Here is an 18,417-nt window from a genome sequence, read left to right on the forward strand (position 1 = left end):
ATATTATACATATCATCATATTATGATAACACATAAACCATTTATATAGCACATTTTCACAAGATAAAAACATTTTACCAAAGGCTTGTTCCTAAGGTACATTTTTAAAGAAAGCTAGATAAAATCTTTCAAATGTTTGTACAATTACCTTCACATTCCCGAAACAAATTTTGAAATGCAAGTCCACTCACCTGCCTTTGTTGAGTCTTAAAGTAGCTCCAAATTCCACTAATGCCCCGAATGGTGATATGGGGTTTCGGTGGAACCTATCACACATTAGCATCATAATTAACTCAATCACATAACCATAATTCTAAAAGTTATCTCCTAAATCATGTTCCACTAGTTATTCCTAATTAGCTTCCAACTACCATCAAGTGGCTAATTATTTGCACTATTATAATCACACTAAAATGAGTAAACTACCTCAACTAAAAAACACTCATAAATCTAACTATTAATCATTTCAACAACTAAAATATCAACTCAATTTAAATTCTCACCTTGCTAGATTTGCAATTGAATATCTCCTCAAGAATTCCCAAACTATTATAGAAGGTCTTTTTTTCTCTCTCTAAAACCCTAGTTAGTGAGATAAAGTATTGATCTAAGACATTTCAAGGGTTTTATTAAGGTGAAAGAGTGAAAGTGCATAAGAGGTTCTATAAAAAAAATGCACAAAAGCATGAAAATGAAGGCTAACTTGAGAGGGTTATGGAAGCTTGAAGAGTGCTCCCATGGAAGGTGAAGAAATGTGGGATGGAAGGAAGAAGAAGAAGATGAAGTGCTGGAAATTTGAGGAAGGTGCTGGAGAATGAAGATATTTATAGTTAAAACTTATCCAATTGTTCATGAAATTACAATAATGCCCTTAGCAATGCCACTTATCTTTCTCTTGTTCTTGTGCAATCTTTTACTCTTTTAACACTAGGAAAAGGTCCAAAATCCTCTGAAAGAGGTCCCTTAAGTAGACCCAAAAAGTCCTAGCTTCAAAAACCCCAAAATCTTGTTATTTGTGGAATTTATTGTGAGGGTCGCAGCTCTCAATTTCCAGTGCCGCGGCGTTCAAGCATTCTGCCAATTTCTATTCTCCTAGCATAGTCCTTTCACTTTGATAAAGATTTTGACCATCTTCCTGCTAGAACTGGGAAACGTAGTAAACATCAAAGTTGTAGCCCTGCCTCTCAGATTTCTAATGGTCTAAAAATCATGTCATTTGGACTTCTGTAGTGGGAGATATACTTGAAAAACCAAAATATATGCAAATAGGGCTATTGTTCATTATGCACCTTTCTTCACCAATTAAAATTATTTTTGATCGTACTCTTATAACGACATAAAATAATTATAAGTAACGTAAAACTACCATCATTAGCTCAAATTAAACCTTTAAATACAAGTTCCACTTCGAGTTACTCGTCTATGAAGGTCAAGGTTTCACATTCTCCCCTGTTAAAAGAAATTCGGTCCCCGAATTTAAATCGAACTATAAGGTAACATACCTTTACATATTAAAAAGGTGTGGATACTTTGTCAGCATCTCCTCCTTGGCTTCCCATGTTACCTCTTCGCTGGTGTGGTTTCACCATAACACCTTCACTAAGGCTATCTCCTTTGAAGGAACCTTTTTGACTTGTCTATCAAGGATAGCTACTGGTTGCTCCTCATAGGTTAGATCATTGTTCAGCTAGATGGTTTCATACCGTATTACATGTGATGGATTTGGGTTGTACTTCCTAAGCATTGACACATAAAACACAGGGTGAATATTCAAAGGTATGGCGGTAATGCCAAACGATATGCCACTGCTCCAACCCTTTCTAAGATCTCGAAGGGTCTTATATATCGAGGGCTCAACTTTCCTTTCTTGCCAAACCTCATTATTCCTTTCGTTGGTGAGACCTTCAAAAAGACATGATCTCCCACTTGAAATTCCAAGTCCCTCCGTTTGTTATTAGCATAGGACTTTTGTCTACTTTGTGCTGTTAACATCTTTTGATAAATCATGCGTATTTTTTTGGTGGCGTCTTAGACCAACTCAAGCCCCAAGAGTTTCTTTTCTCCCACTTCTAGCCATCCAATAGGTGACCTACACCTCCTTCTATATAATGCTTCAAATGGTGCCATTTGGATGCTAGTTTGGAAACTGTTGTTGTAAGCAAACTCCACTAAGGGTAAATATCGATCCCACTTGACCCCAAGGTCTATTACACAGGCCCTCAACATATCCTTCAATGTCTGAATGGTCTGTTCAAACTGGCCATCGGTTTACAAGTGGAAAACCGTGCTAAAATCCAACTTAGTGCCCAATGCTACCTGTAACTTTTCCCAAAACCTACTGGTGAATTGTGCTCCTCTATCAGATACTATAGAAACAGAAATGCCATGTAGTCGTATTATCTCGTCTACATAAAGCTGGGCATACTAGGCACCCCATATGTAGTTTTAATCGAAAGGAAGTGAGCTGATTTAGTTAATCGATCTACTATGAACCAGATCGAATCGTAACCCCCACTAGTCCGAGGCAAACCTGTTACAAAGTCCATGGTAATACGCTCCCACTTCCATTCAGGCACTAATAATGGCTGTAGTAGCCCTGCAGGCTTTTGATGCTCGGCCTTCACCTGCTGATAAACTAGGCACTCGGAGACGAACTCAGCTTCATCTTTCTTGAGTCCCTCCCACCAATACACCTCATTCAAATCTTGATACATCTTTGTAGCCCCTGGATGTACCACATATGCTGCCATGTGCGCTTCCTCCAATATTTCTCTCCTTAATCCATCACTATCGGGCACATAAAGTCTAGTTCCATACCTCAACACTCCATCTATGCCTTTAGTAACATTTTCCCTTTCCTTCCTTGAGGGTCTTCCAAGGCCTTAGCTACGAACTCATCTTTACTTTGTACTTCTTTAATCTGGTCTAGTAACATAGGCTTCACTCTAAAGTGTGCTAGCAATGCACTTGCCTCCGAAACTTCCAAGTGCACATCCATGTGTCCCAAGCTATGCACCTCCCTAATCAAGAATCTCCTATCTGTGGAGATATGTGCCAGGCTCCCCATCTATTTTTGACTCAAGGCATCCGCCACTACATTTGCCTTACCCAGATGATAGAGAATAGTATAATCATAATCCTTTAGCAACTCCATCCACCTACGTTATCGCAAGTTAAGATCCCTCTGCTGAAATATATACTTCAGGCTTTTATGGTCCGTATATATCTCACAAGTCTCACCATACAAATAATGTCTCCAAATCTTTAAGGCAAACACGATTGCTGCAATCTCCAAATCGTGTGCTGGGTAATTCTATTCATGCCTTTTAAGTTGCCTTGATGCATACGCAATCACCTTCCCATGCTGCATTAATACACACTTTACACCAATCCGCGATGCATCACAAAATACTGTATAATCCCCGATGCCTTGTGGTAGGTTTAATACTAGAGCTGTGGTGAGACATGCCTTAAGCTTCTTAAAGCTATTCTCACAAGCATTTAACCACTCAAACTTTGTATCCTTACGTATCAACTTAGTCAGAGGGGTGACTATTTTGGAAAAGTCCTTCACAAAACGACGATAATAGCAAGCCAAACCCAAAAAGCTTCTAAGCTCTGTAACTGAGGTCGGCCTTGGCCACTTCTCCACTGCCTCAACTTTCTTTGGATCAACTTGTACCCCATCCTTGGATACCACGTGTCCTAAAAATGCAATGCTTTCAAGCCAAAACTGACACTTGGAGAACTTGGCATACAGTCAATGTTCTCTCAAAGTTTAGAGCACTATCTTAAGATGTTGCTCATGCTCTTCTCTACTCTTCGAGTAGATCAAGATGTCATCAATAAACACCACCACAAACTTGTCCAAATAGGGCTTGAACACCCAGTTCATCAAATCCATAAAGGCCACAAGGGCATTCGTAAGCCCAAATGACATCACCAAGAACTCATAATGCCTATATCTTGTTCGAAATGCGGTCTTGGGTATATCTTCATTCCGGATCCTCAACTGATGGTACCCAGATCGCAGATCTATTTTAGAGAAACATTGTGCTCCTTGTAGTTGATCAAATAAATCATCTATTCTTGGAAGTGGATACTTATTCTTCACCATCACTTTATTAAGTTGTCGATAGTCAATGCACAGCCTAAGTGACCCATCTTTCTTCTTTACAAATAACACCGGTGCTCCCCATGAGGAGACACTAGGACGGATGAAGCCTTTATCCAATAAATCTTCCAACTGATCCTTAAGCTCTTTAAGCTCTGCAAATGCCATTCTATATGGGGGTATGGATATAGGTCTAGTGTAAGGAATCAAATCTATACAAAATTCAATTTCTCGTTCGGGAGGCAAATGTGGTAGTTCCTCGAAAAATACATCCTTAAACTCATTCACTACCGACACTTGGCTTATATCTCCAACCTTCACTTGAGTATCCCTGACCACAGCCAAGTAACCTAAACAATCCTGTCTTAATAACTTTCTAGTAGACATGACCGATATCAAATTAGTTGGAGCATTACTCTTATCCCCCTGAATACTAAATGAGCGCTCATAGGGAAAATTGAATTTCACCAATTTATGATAACAATCCACACTGGCATGGTAGGGTGCCAGCCAATCCCTTCCCAAAATCACGTCAAAGTCTAAGGTGTCTAACACCACTAGATTCACCAAAGTGTCCTTGTCCTCGACTCGAACTACACAGGACTCATATTCCCATTCAGCCACAAATACCTCTTTTAAAGGAGTAGACACTATTAATTGTTCCTCTCTCCTAGCACGATCTTTGCCCAAACGAGATGCAAAACATAGAGAAATAAAAGAATGGGTAGCACCAGGATCAAACAATACTCGAGCATCCATATTACAAACAGAAAGAGTACTTGAGACCACTGCATTGAATGTCTGGCCTCCTGGGGTGTTAAAGTATAAACCCTCGCCTGGCCCTTACCAACAGAACTTTGACGCCCAGACCCAGATGGCCTACCTAGAGAGGAAGTACCAGTACCTCTACCTCTAGATCCACTAGCTTCCCTATCAGACGAGGTGACAACTGAAGGAGCAGATGAAGCTAGTTGGGTGGAGTCGCGAGCAGAACCTTGCGATTGATGAGCCGTAGGGCAATTCCTCTTAATATGTCCAGGCTGACCGCATGAGAAACAAACTCCCACAGCACGAAGGCATCTTCCTATATGTCATCCCCCACAAGTATCACAACAACGTACAACTTGACTTCCTTACCTCGAATCTTGCTACTTCGCAGAACTGAAAGTTCTCTGTCCCGCCTCAATGTTAGCACCAAGCAAGTCACTCCCCCTTTGGGGCAATCGTGAGTCCCTTTGTGGACCCTGATGGCTAAAAGATGACATCCCACTGTTAAAATCTCTACGGCCTTGATAACCCTCCGTCTTGGTCCTTGACAAACAGAAAGAGTACTTGAGACCACTGCATTGAATGTCTGGCCTCCTGGGGTGTTAAAGTATAAACCCTCGCCTGGCCCTTACCAACAGAACTTTGACGCCAAGACCCAGATGGCCTACCTAGAGAGGAAGTACTAGTACCTCTACCTCTAGATCCACTAGCTTCGCTATCAGACGAGGCGACAACTGAAGGAGCAGATGAAGCTAGTTGGGTGGAGTCGCGAGCAGAACCTTGCGATTGATGAGCCGTAGGGCAATTCCTCTTAATATGTCCAGGCTGACCGCATGAGAAACAAACTCCCACAGCACGAAGGCATCTTCCTATATGTCGTCCCCCACAAGTATCACAACAACGTACAACTTGACTTCCTTACCTCGAATCTTGCTACTTCCCAGAACTGAAAGTTCTCTGTCCCGCCTCAATGTTAGCACCAAGCAAGTCACTCCCCCTTTGGGGCAATCGTGAGTCCCTTTGTGGACCCTGATGGCTAAAAGATGACATCCCATTGTTAAAATCTCTATGGCCTTGATAACCCTCCGTCTTGGTCCTTTTTGCTCTATCCCTCGCAGCCCTACTCTCACTGGTCCTCATCTCGATGCGTTGAGCATAATCCACTGCTGCAGAATAGGTAGTGAAACTCGGGATGCCACAGCCCTAAATAATGGCTCCACTAACCCATCCACAAACCTCTGAATCTTCATCTCCTCAGTAAAAACGAGGTAAGGAGCATACCGGGCTAACTGCTTGAATTTGATGTCATACTCTGACACCGTCATACTCGAGGTTTGTACCAAAGTCTCAAACTCTCTAGCTCTAGCATTATGTACACTGACTGGTAAAAATTGATCTAGAAAGGCTGTACTGAACTCACTCCAAGTCAACGGTGCTGCATCCGTTGGTCTACCTCTACCTAGAGAACTATACCACTCTTACGCCATGTCCTCTAATCGGAAGGCGGCTAGCTCGACTGACCGAAAACTGGAACATCCCAAGGCTTTACAAATCTTCTCCATCATATCTAAGAAAACCTAGGGTTTTTTTGATGCATCAAACCCTAAAAATGATAGAGGCTTAAGCTCGAGAAAATCAGGAAGAGAAATATCTAGATGTCCCCTCTCAACCTCATGATGTTGGCCATCGGCATGTCCTCGGGAGCTAAAAGATTCTTGTACTGTAGGTTTCCCCTTTACTACCCTTTGTATATCCTCCATACGGGCCGCCATCATTTCTACAACCCGGTTGACTCCTTGTAGGCTTGCAGCCAAATCCTCAATGGTAATACCCTCGGTTGGTTGTCTATCTACATCACCCGAAAACTATTATTCTTCTAGCCTACTCAGGTGTATCCACCCTCATTGACCTAGTGGCCCTGCCACATCTACCTCGCCCCCTAAGGGTAGATGCTCGTGGCCTATCTGTCAACTCATCAGGAGCATCTTGTGTCTTAGACGACATTCTTACTTAGACAAGAGCAAGCACCTGTTATTAAAACATTTTCTATAATCATATATATATAGGAAAATGGTAGTTTCTAAGATAGGGAATCTATGCGGTCCTTTGGTTGTAAAATGTGTCGCGGTTCACACTTCACAACTGAAGTTTCCACATAAAGACCTAACACTTCGCTGGAACAACAAAACAAAAGTCCTAGGACCTAAACAACCTAGGGCTTTGATACCAACATTATCACGACCCAAATCCCGGCCATGATAAGCACAAAGACTCAATGGACATAGCCACTAAGCCCAAGCAAGCCTATGAATATGACCTGTTCATCGTTCCATCAAAGTTGCTAAATCACATTTCATAACTTCGAATTAAAATAATACAAAACATTGCCAACTCGTAGTGGCATTACCAATCAAAGATACATGTATTATCTAAACATACGTCTTAATAATTTACATTGGTTCTGTCTATACACAACAAAAAAGAGTACTCGACTTCAAGCAAAGAGACTTGAAGAAATGTACAGCTACTGAATGCCGGGACACCTACCAAGGGTCGAATATACAAAGACACTTCAACTTAGTTACCAACTGCCTCTTGATCTGAAAACATGAAGTTGAAAATGGTGAGTATAAACCTAGTGAGTAAACAAGGAAGAGAACAAGCAATATAATAAGGAAAAGTTTTAAATCATAATGCACTTATTTAAAAACGATACACTTTAGCTTAAGTCCTTATTAAAACCCTTAATTGAACCCTTGGTTGATAAATCATGTGATGATAGAGAATTCATATTCAACATGAAATTGAAAAAGTGGAAAATATGGCAAAAACTAGCCAAGGGATAAGCGGTACAGATAGTTTCATTCTCGCTGCAACGAGAAACTGAGCAACAAGAAAGACTTCCTTTCATCCCAAATAAACCATTTCACTACAATGCAAATCAATTTGGAGCACTAAAAAAAATGCTCAAGGTTTAACAAGCAGGATTCCACATACATTATAGTCACACATGTGCAAACATATATGTATATATATATCCATCACCATGCACACTCTCCCATCGTCATCAGCTCATGTGCATTCCCCACTAGCACATAGCTGGGTCAGCATCGGCTTATGGGCACTTCTACTCGCACATAGTCGGGTCATCATTGGCATATGCGCACTCCTACTCGCACATAGCCGGGTCCACATCAACATATGAAAGAAACACCTAATGCATATTATACATATCATCATATTCTGATCACACATAAACCATTTATATAGCACATTTTCACAAGATAAAAACACTTCACCAAAGCTTTGTTCCCAAGGTACATTTTTAAAGAAAAGCTGGATAAAATCTTTCAAATGTTTGTACAATTACCTTCACATTCCTAAAACAAATTTTGAAATCCAAGTCCACTCATCTGTCTTTGTTGATTCTTAAAGTAGCTCTAAATTCCACTAATGCCCCGAATGGTGATATGGGGTTTCAGTGGAACCTATCACACATTAGCATCATAATTAACTCAATCACATAACCATAATTCTAAAAGCTATCTCCTAAATCATGTACCACTAGTTATTCCTAACTAGCTTCCAACTACCATCAAGTGGCTAATTATTTGCACTATTATAATCACACCAAAATGAATAAACTACCTCAACTACAAAACACTAATAAATCTAACTATTAATCATTCTCAACAACTAAAATATCAACTCAATTTAAATTCTCACCTTGCTAGATTTGCAATTGAATATCTCCTCAAGAATTCCCAAACTATTATAGGTCTTTTTTTCTCTTTCTAAAATCCTAGTTAGTGAGAGAAAGTATTGATCTAAGACATTTCAAGGGTTTTAAGATGAAATAGTGAAAAAGCATAAGAGGTTCTATAAAAAAAATGCACAAAAGCATGAGAATGAAGGCTAACTTGAGAGGGTTATGGAAGCTTGAAGAGTGCTCCCATGGAAGGTGAAGAAATGTGGGATGGAAGGAAGAAGAAGAAGATGAAGTGCTGGAAATTTGAGGAAGGTACTGGAGAATGAAGATATTTATAGTTAAAACTTATCCAATTGTTCATGAAATTACAATAATGCCCTTAGCAATGCCACTTGTCTTCCTCTTATTCTTGTGCAATCTTTTACTCTTTTAACACTAGAAAAAGATCCAAAATCCTCTAAAAGAGGTCCCTTAAGTAGCCCCCAAAAGTCCTAGATTCAAAAACCCTAAAGTCTTGTTATTTATGGAATTACGGTGAGGGCCACGACTCTCAATTTCCAGCGCCGCGGCGTTCAAACATTTTGCCAATTTTTGTTCTTTTGGCGCAGTCTTTTTAGTTTGACAAAGATTTTGACCATCTTCCCACCAGAACTAGAAAAAGTAGTAAACATCAAATATGTAGCCCTGCCTCTTATTTTTCTAATGGTTTAAAAATCATGTCATTTGGGCTTTTTTAGTGGGAGATATACTTGAAAAACAAAAACATATGCAAACAGGGCTACTGTTCATTATGCACCTTTCTTCACTAATTAAAATTATTTTTGATCCTACTCCTATAACGACATAAAATAATTATAAGTAATGTAAAACTAGCATCATTAGCCCAAATTAAACCTTTAAACATAAGTTCCACTTTGAGTTACGAGTCTATGAAAGTCGAGGTTTCACATATAAGGCCTTATACAATTTAAAAACATAGTCAGGTTTTTCAAAGTCTTTAAAACCAGTGGGTTGTTTGACATAAACTTCTTCTTAAATAAGGCCATTTAAAAATGCACTTTTCACATCCATTTGAAATAGTTTGAAATTCATGAAACATGCAAATGCAAGTAACAACTTTATGGCTTCTAACCTAACAACAGAAGCAAAGGTTTCATCATAGTCAATGCCTTCTTCCTAATTATATCCTTAAGCAACTAGCCTAGCTTTGTTTCTTATTGCATTACCTTGTTCATCTACCTTGTTTCTAAACACCCATTTTGTACCAACAATTGGGTGATTGAATGGCCTTGGAACTAATGTCCATATTCTATTTCTTTTACATTGTTCAAGTTCTTCTTGCATGGCCATCATTAGCTTTCTTCCCTTTCAGCTTTTTCGAAGTTTTTAGGCTCAATTTGTGAAATGAAAGTTAAGTATTCGCATGTTTCTTTAACTCATTTTCTGGTTCTAACTCTTTCTGAAGGATCACCAATTATCTACTCTTGTGGGTGGTCTTTGACATATTTTTAGCTTTTTGAAAGATCATTGTGTTGATTTTCAACTTTTTGTAGATCTTTTAAATATGGAACTTCTACTTCTCTTTCATGAGAGTTTTCTTCTCTGTTTTTCTTATCCTCCAAGCTCATTTCTTCTAGTTGTCTCTCAAGGTCCTCTACATCATTTTCATCAACAAAAGCTTTTTTTGAGACAGCCCTAGATTCATCAAAAACTACATGAATGGACTCTTTAATTACTAAAGTTTTTTGGTTAAAAATTCTATATGCTTTTGAGTTCATGCATATCCTAGAAATATTGCCTTGTCACTCATAGCATCAAATTTTCCAAGAAAATGTTTTCCATTGTTCAAAACAAAACATTTACAACCAAAACTTCTAAAATGAGAAATGTTAGGTTTTCTGCCTTGGTGCAATTCATAGGGAATTTTCCAAGATTTTAACCGACTTAAACCGATTAAGAGCTTACTATCTTTAACATAACTAATTTCACTTTTGGATCTTAGTTGACTAACTTCCTTGGTTAACCGACTAAGAGACTTTTGTTTATGACTCATTTGTAACTCCTTGTTCTGATGAGTATTAATGTTTACTTTTTAGTAATTAATTTACCATTGACACACATTTTTATCCTACACACTCAAGTAGTATAGTTAGACATAAATGAATGGGAATGTTCTGTTATCATCAAAAACTTATGGAGCCAACAAACAATCATTAGGCCAAGATTAGGCTACACGGGGCACAAAACGATAGGTTGTGCAAAGCAGTGCAAATTTACAAGCTTAGAAAGCAAGACCCTACACGTTTATGGGCCATGTGCATATAGGTTGTCTACTAAGGTTGGAATTCTTATGTAATGCTACCAGGGAATAGTGACCAAAGTAATCTAGAGTTAGACTAAATGTGTTCTATTAGGAATATGACCTATTCTTACTTATTATTTATTTTACTTGCACTACAAGTAGTCTAGGATTAGGTATTTTCCTTATTTATGTTTTATCATAAATCTACTAGGGTTAGTAAGTAAGGATTATCACAATATAAATAATCCCCTTAGTCACTAAATTGGGCAAGTCGAGGGACGTTTAGTCAACACTTAAATGCCAAGTATCTAAGGTGGAGATTGCCATGGAGAAAGCGAGGGACAAACTAGAAAAGGTCGAGTCTAGCTTGAGACAGCTAAAGTCTATCAATGACGAACTTCATGCAAGGCTACTCGATTCAATAGGCACACTGAATCATCGAGACATGGGGCATAATTAATTAGTTAATAAAAACGTACCACTGTCAAAAAGATCATATTTAATATAATAAATTAATAAAAAAAATTGTTACGTCTATCAACCTCATCAACTAATTAGTAATTCCTGACTCACAATAGCACCTGCCTATAAACGATAACAACACTATTAATCTTATTGAACAATTGAATAAAACAATTCAAAATCGCATTTGCTTAAACTGAATTTCTATATATTTATCGTTCTCACATGCCTACTCAAATTGAAACTTTTGTTTCCGTGCTATTCTTTTCACTAGTTAATTCACTTAAATGCCTCTAGTGGCAGATTCTTGAAATCAAACCCAAAGGTCAAAGATAGTGCATGTCATCCAATTTCCAAAATTATGTCTTACCAAACATAAAACAAAAGTGAGACAATTGTATAGTATGCATGAAAGGTAAAGTAAGATGTAACGAGAACAATAAATAATTATGGCTGCCAAAATAAATTCCAAAATGATGTAGATTCAAGGTGCAATAACTAAAGAGGTTTGGAAATTACCAATTGCATGAGATAAAGATATCAAAATTGCACTGGGTGAAGGGAATGGACCAAATGTAATAACAGCAAATGACGTTGGAGCAGTAAACTGAATTCTGCATTCAATCCTTAGATCAATCTGCTAGAGAACATGTTTTTTTTGTTAGAGTTAAAGCATGCATTAACTCAGCATGCAATGACTTTCTCATTTTGTTCTACTATGTATTTTGCTTCACTGTACTGGTCATTAAGTGTTATACACCAGTGTTATGAGGTGTGTTATGAGGTGTCTTAGTGCATGGTTGGTTAATAACACTTGTCTCTTTATGTTAACAGGTGTTAACCATGTATACCTTGTATATATACTTTGGTTCATGTTTAATGAAGATAAGTTTTCATCAAAAAAATCTATTTTCTCTCGTTTTTCTTTTATTTCCTTCTCCACAGCAGAGTAGTCCTCTACTCTGTCATAGTTTCATCTCTTTCTCAGTTTCATTACATGGTATCAAAGCTATATAATCGATCTTTGAGCCATCTATAACCTTCCTCCTCACTTGTTCATAGTTCACTCTTCATCAAGATGTCAACTTCAACTGTTATTCAGCAAAACGCACCAATTTGTTATGGTTCTAACTATCTTGTTTGGGCTGTCAAAATGAAATCATTCCTTAAATGCATTAATCTTTGGAATGTTGTTGAAAATGATTCTGAAATACCACCTTTAAGAGAAAATCCCACACTTGCTCAACTGAAGCAATATGAAGTAGAGGTAGCTAAGAAGTATAAAGCTCTCTCCTTCATACAATCAATTGTTATAGAGTCAATTTTCAGCAGGATTATGGGGTGTGAAACAACTAAGCAGGTTTGGAGCAAGCTTGAAGAAGAGTTTATAGGATCTACAAGAAGCAGGCAAATTCATTTGCAGAACTTAAGGAGACAGTATGAAATGCTGAGAATGAAAGAAAGTCAGTTTGTACAAGAATTTGTAGACATGGTGATGAAGCTGGTGAATCAAATTCGACTGATGGGAAAGTATTTGACAGATACAAAGGCTGTGGAGGAAGTACTCATCAGCTTACCAAAGAGATTTGATGTTGTAGTTTCTTCTCTAGAGCAAGTGAAAGATATCTCAAAGCTATCAATCACTGATTTAGTGAGTGCTCTTGAGGCTGATGAACATAGGAAAGCTGCTAGAAGAATTGGCAAAGCTGATTTAGCCTTTTCTGCTCGAATGAAAAGAAAGGCTCCTGTTGATACTTCAGCAAAGAAGAACATAGGAAAGTTGCTAGAAGAATTGACAAAGCTGATTTAGCCTTTTCTGCTCAAATGAAAAGAAAGGCTCCTGCTGATACTTCAGCAAAGAAAAATGTGAGTGATGCTAAGAATAACCAAAAAAGAAACTCACAAGAAAAGAAAGCACAGAATAGAAGAACCAGATTTCCAATTTATCCTCATTGTAAGAAGAGGAGTCATCTTGAGGCATATTGCTGGTATAGGCCTGGTGTAAAGTGCAATGCATGCAAGCAGTTAAGCCATGTGGAAAAGGTTTGTAAGAACAAACTTGAAGTAAAAGAAGAAGTCTCTCATGCTATTGAAAATTTTGAGGTTTCAGAGGAACAGTTGTTTATGGTTTCAAGAAATAGTTCTTCGGGTAATGTGTAGTGGCTTCTTGACAGTGGTAGCTCTAATCATGTTACATCAAATTCCTCCTTATTTACTAATCTGGATACTCATCACAAGTCAAAAGTAAAAATAAAGAATGGTGTATATCTTGATGCTGTGGGAAAAGGCACAGTAGGGATCAACACAGCTGCAGGCCTAAGGTATGTTCATAATGTACTGTTAATACTTGATGTAGCTCAGAATTTACTGAATGTAGGTCAAATGATGGAAAATAACTATGTGCTTTTATTCAAGAATGATGTATGTACCATATATGATCCCTCTGGTGAATTATTGATGAATGTTCAAATGAAAAATATATGTTTTCATGTCAATTTGACTAAAATGTGTATGCAACCCAGTAGCAGCAATGTAGATCCATTATCACTTTGGCACAGAAGGCTAGGACATTGTAGCTACAATTATATGAGCTTGCTGCAATCTCAGAAATTAGTAGAGAAGTTACCCAAAATTAGTCAATCAACTTCTGTATGTGGTGTGTGCAAGATTGGCAAACAAAGCAGAAAGCCTTTTCCATCTGTCAGTTCTAAGAGAGCAAGAAATAGACTTGAACTGGTACATTCAGATGTAGTAGGGTTGATGACTCAACAATCCTTGTCAGGTAACAAATATTTCATAATCTTTATTAATGACTATAGCAGGTATACTTAGATTTATTTTTTCAAATCTAAGTCTAATGTCTTTGAAGTGTTTTTTAAGTTCAAAGCCAAAGTTGAGAGAGAATCTGGTTCTAAATTGAAGTGTCTCAGGTCAGACAATGGTGGGGAGTATACTTCCTCACAATTTAAAAATTTTCTTGAAACAAAGGGCATTAATCATCAACTTACAATTCCTTATTCACCTCAACAGAATGGGGTGAGTGAAAGGAAAAATAGATCTATTCTTGACATGGCAAGATGTCTTTTGTTTGAGAAAGATCTTCCAAAGAAATTCTATGCAGAAGCATGTAATACAGCTTTTTATCTGTTAAATAGATTACCAACAAAGGCTTTAACAGCTTTGACTTCTTATGAAGCTTGGTATAGCAGAAAACCTGCAGTTGATCATCTCAGAATATTTGGAAGCTTGTGCTATCATCAAATACTTGAGAACATCAAAGATAAGCTTGATCATAGATCAGAAGCTTGAGTGTTTATTGGTTATAGTGAGCAGTCAAAGGGATACAGAGTTTATCTAGTAAAATCAAAGAAAGTTATTGTATCCAAAAATGTCATTTTTGATGAAGAAGCTAAATGGAGTTGGAATGAAAATGAAGCAAACACAGGATAGTCACCATTCAGCATTGAATTTCAAGAATTCACTGATGCAGATGCAGCAGATCAGTATGTTGGCATAAATAATGATGATGATGATGATGATGAACACTTTGTAGTAAGAGGCACAAGAGATCTTGATGACATTTATCATAGAAGCTTAATGGCCACAACTGAACCAGATAGTTATCAAACAGCAGTTAAGTCTGAGGAATAAAGGACTGCAATGCAAGAAGAAATCAATATGATCAATCAGAACAATACTTGGTCATTGGTTGCTAGACTTGAGAATCAGCATGTGGTTAAATTTAAATAGATCTTCAAAAAGAAGTTTAATTCATATGGTAAATTGAACAAGTATAAAGCAAGGTTAGTTGCCAAAGGGTACTATCAAATACCTGGCATTGATTTTCTACATACCTTTGCTCCTATGGCTAGATATGAAACCATTCGATTGCTATTAGCTCTTTCAGCTACATTTGGATGGAAGGTACATCATTTTGATGTGAAATCAGCCTTTTTAAATGGAATATTGCAGGAGAAGATTTATGTTGAGCAACCTGAAGGATTCAAGATTGAATCTGATTCTGATAAAGTATATCAGTTACATAAGGCCTTGTATGGCTTGAGACAAGCTCCTCGAGCTTGGAACAGTAAGATTGACTCTTACTTGGTGAATCTTGGATTTGAAAGGAGCACTAATGAAGCCACTATATATGTGCTTAAGCATCAAAAGTCAAGCTCAGGTAATTGACTCTCTTTATGTTGATGATCTAATTATCATTGGTTGTGACACTGCAGCAATTAACAAATTCAAGTCTCAAATGGAGAACAAATTTAAAATGTCAGATCTTGGCTTAATGAACTATTTCCTTGGAATGCAAATATGCCAAACCAACAAAGGTATTTTTGTATTTCAAGGAAATTACATCAAAAACATTTTGAGTAAGTTTCATATGAGTGATTGCAAATCTGTGTCAACACTGCTGGTTGTGAATCAAAAGCTGACTACAGATGATGGTTCTAAGCTCCAAAATGATACCAGTTACAGAAGTCTCATTGGAAGCTTGCTTTATGTGTGTTTCACTCGACCTGAGTTGATGTATTCTGTGAGTCTATTATCCAGATTTATGAAAGAACCTTCAGATATTCACTTTGCAGCTGCCAAACGTGTTCTTAGATACTTAAAGGGCAGCATTGATCATGGTCTACACTTTAAAAGAACAAATGAGATCAGCTTGGCTGGACATTCAGAGAGTGACTGGGCAGGGAGTGTTGAAGACTCCAAAAGCACATTTGGATATATTTTCTCTTTAGGTAATGGAGTTTTTTCTTGGAATTCACATAAACAAGCAGTGGTTGCACAATCATCAGCAGAAGCTGAGTACATAACTGCCAATGCTGCAACAAACCAAGCTGTCTAGCTAAGAAAAGTTTTAAGGGACTTAACCTTTGTGCAAACAACTCCAACAAAAATCTTCATTAATAGTAAGTCTGCAATTGCTATCACCAAGAATCCGGTGTTTCATGGGAAAACTAAGCACATTAAGGTAAAGTTCCATGCTATAAGAGAAGCTGAGAATAGTGGAGAGATTATTCTTGGATATTGCTCCTCAGTTAATCAACTTGCTGATATTTTGACAAAGACTCTGCCTATATCCAGGTTTGAAGATTTGAAAGCAAAGCTGAGTATTGTCAATGCAGGCTTTAAGGAGGAGTGTTAGAGTTAAAGCATGCATTGTCTCAGCATGCAGTGACTTTCTCATTTTGTTTTACTATGTATTTTGCTTCACTGTACTGGTCATTAAGTGTTCTACACCAATGTTATGAGGTGTCTTATGAGGTGTCTTAGTGCATGGTTGGTTAATAACACTTGTCTCTTTATGTTAACAAGTGTTAACCATGTATACCTTGTATATATACTTTGGTTCATGTTTAATGAAGATAAGTTTTCATCAGAAAAATCTATTTTCTCTCGTTTTGCTTTTATTTCCTTCTCCACAGCAGAGTAGTCCTCTGCTCTATAATAGTTTCATCTCTTTTTCAGTTTCATTACATCTTTGACCATTAAAAGGCAAATATATAAATCTAGAATAGTCTTTAGTAAATATTCATCGTATAACTTAATAACAGAAAGTCACTACACCTCACAACGCCATGCATATCGTGTCAGCTAGAATTCCCGATGCCTCTCCATTTGGAAGATCAGTCAGCACCCAAGGATGTGATTGGTACCAGGATATAGTTCCAGGACCATAACCCATGCATCTGTGTTCCATGTAAAACCTACAAGAAGCTTTACTTTTCTCCAGCAAAAAAATAGGAAGAAAATATGTTTTATGGTGGCCATGTTTTACAAAATCACTCACTCTTTTTCCTGTTCGCTATAGCTGCCCACTAGCTTCTCCAGTTCCATAAAATGAGGTACTAACAGGAAGCTTAACAAGAAGCAAAGTCCATCAGATGAGTTAACGAATAAAAAAGTGCACAAAAGACTACAAATTCTACCAGAAAAGTGCACCGGTAAAGTAAAAACATAACATACAGAATAAAAAAGGATCAATGATTTGCAGAGGCCACAAATACAAAAAGGCATTGCAATAGCAGACCTCAAGTTTGACAATCTGCTGTCCCAAACGGCGCTCAAAAGGAGGGCCATACAAAGGAACCTTGTTGCTCATGATTGGTACATCCCCTTCGTTGCTATTTATAAATGAAAGACATGGATACGCTGCATCTGTATCATTTGCAGAGGAATCAAACCGGAAAACTCCATCCTCCGAGATGGGCTCAAAATCACTTTCCCTGCAGTGGAGTCTGATGTTGCTGCCTTCACTTCGGAATTATCGATTTTAGACATTAGCTTTCTCTCGCTAAGCTGCTTATTGAAACTCTTCTTTCTGCATGGCAGCCTCTGTATTAGAAGTAGAAAAAAATATTACATGACATTTCATAAAGAAGCTAAGAAAGTTTAATGCTAGAAGCATGACATAATGGCAGTCAGGGAAATTCACATTAACATGCACATATAGTTGCAGAATATCACCGTATCCAGATCTTGGCACCCATCAAAAAGCCAGAAAACATCCTACGATGCACCAAAATTTCAACAAAACTCAAAAAATTCTAAAACACTCCAGATATGAGGGTTTTAGCAGAAGTTAGTGAAACGCAATTGAGCTAGATCTAGAGGTTGAACCTAATGGGTTAAGAGAAGGCTGCAGGAAACAGGAAATACTGTTGTTAATATATAATTTGTAGAGCAGAATCTACAACCCCATTATGCTGCTGTTGGGATTAATAGCAATATACTTTTAGGATTGAAAAAAAAAAAAACTACAAACGGTAAATCTAAAATTTTCTCTTTAGAGTTTTAATATAAAATGAGTTTTGATTAAAAGAGAAAGACAGAGAAATAAGAAATTTTTTTAAATGAATTAATTCTGACTTACAATGTCTATTTATTGATAAATTTATAACTATTCATCAAAATCCTTCGTTATTCATCAGGGCCAGCCCTTGGGTGAAGCCACCCAAGCAAGGGCTTTAAGCCCCCAATTTGGGGAGGCCCCAATTTTAGAGAAAATTTATAATTTTATAATAATTATAATATAATTAATTATATTAA

General features: G+C 37.5%; 1 long non-coding RNA gene across 3 annotated transcripts; it reads right to left on the reverse strand.

The window, feature by feature from the left end:
• Window positions 1-236: 236 nt before the first annotated feature.
• LOC148760405 (uncharacterized) lies at window positions 237-18,188 on the reverse strand. Of its 3 annotated transcripts, XR_016023146.1 has the most exons (5): window positions 17,804-18,188; window positions 17,399-17,703; window positions 17,159-17,227; window positions 16,936-17,075; window positions 237-266 (listed from the first exon to the last, which is right to left on the reverse strand). It is a non-coding gene; the product is annotated as an uncharacterized LOC148760405 (long non-coding RNA). The 3 variants fall into 3 exon arrangements; XR_016023147.1 differs by lacking the exon at window positions 237-266 and having other exon boundaries at window positions 16,549-17,075; window positions 17,836-18,188; XR_016023145.1 differs by lacking the exon at window positions 237-266 and having other exon boundaries at window positions 16,549-17,075.
• Between the last annotated feature and the right edge of the window lie 229 nt (window positions 18,189-18,417).

Source organism: Theobroma cacao, chromosome 10 (genome assembly GCF_053813885.1).
Source record: "Theobroma cacao isolate CCN51 chromosome 10, ASM5381388v1, whole genome shotgun sequence".
Taxonomy (NCBI): domain Eukaryota; kingdom Viridiplantae; phylum Streptophyta; class Magnoliopsida; order Malvales; family Malvaceae; genus Theobroma; species Theobroma cacao.